Here is a 1,060-nt window from a genome sequence, read left to right as displayed (position 1 = left end):
TGTATGCAGGCGTCAGGAGAGCTGACAATCTACCAGTAAGTCTTAGAAACACGTGCTCACAGACATTCATCATTCACTGATCTTCAGAAAGAACCAACCAGAGGATGTGTTTCTGTCTCTACAGGTGGCCATCAAATATATTCCTGCGAGGGCCGTCAGCACTGAACAAGTTGTGAGTAGTTTGATCTGACGACCAGCAGCACAAACTGTTAAAACTAAAACCCTAATGTTGAACATTTCTTCACTATTCTGCCTTGACTGAGGGTAACACAGGCACAGAAAAGCTTCCACTTTAACAACTGCACAACTTTGTAGGAAACAAAACCTGAATGTCTTAAATCATCTGATCCCTCAACAACATCTGCTTAGACCCAAACTTTGCCTTCTCAAAGCAGCTTCAGCTTCCAGCACAGCAGCTCCTTCACCACCTGATAATTGTGCTTTTATTTTGTTCAGATGCACAATGGGAAATGCTACAGCATCTTTTCCGAAGTGGCCCTCCTGCTGAAGGCTGCAGGTCTACCAGGATCCGTGGGACGGTCCAGTGTAGTGTCCCTTCTGGACTGGTTCCTTGTGGACGGGGAGCTCATCCTAGTCACAGAAAGGCCACTTCACGCCTGTGACCTCCAGAAGTACCTGCAGCACACAGGAGGACACCTGGAGGAGCGTGAGGCAAAGGTACAAACCATGACGGTGGAGTGTTCTTGTGTTGTGTGGTTGAGTTAGTTCATACCACAGCTGGAACAGTACATTTGTTCACTCTGAGGTTGAGATTCCAGCTGTGTCTCTGTGTGTCTCTGTGTCAGATGATCCTGAGGCAGCTGGTGGACGCAGCCGTGGACATGCGCAGCAAAGGCGTCTATCATGGAGACATGAAGCTGCAAAATGTCCTGCTGGATTTCAGTGGATGGGTACCGAGAGTGCGTATCATCAACCTGGGCTGCGGTACCTTCTCCACTGAGTCCAGTCAGCACTCCTACAGCGGTATGATATCTGGCTTCTGCTCTTCCCTCATCTGTCAGTGTCATGTTAACAAACAGAGCTTCTCCTCATCTGTTTT

This window comes from Stegastes partitus, unplaced genomic scaffold (assembly GCF_000690725.1).
Source record: "Stegastes partitus isolate 25-593 unplaced genomic scaffold, Stegastes_partitus-1.0.2 Scaffold1393, whole genome shotgun sequence".
NCBI lineage: Eukaryota > Metazoa > Chordata > Actinopteri > Pomacentridae > Stegastes > Stegastes partitus.
Note: the sequence above shows the minus strand (reverse complement) of the source record.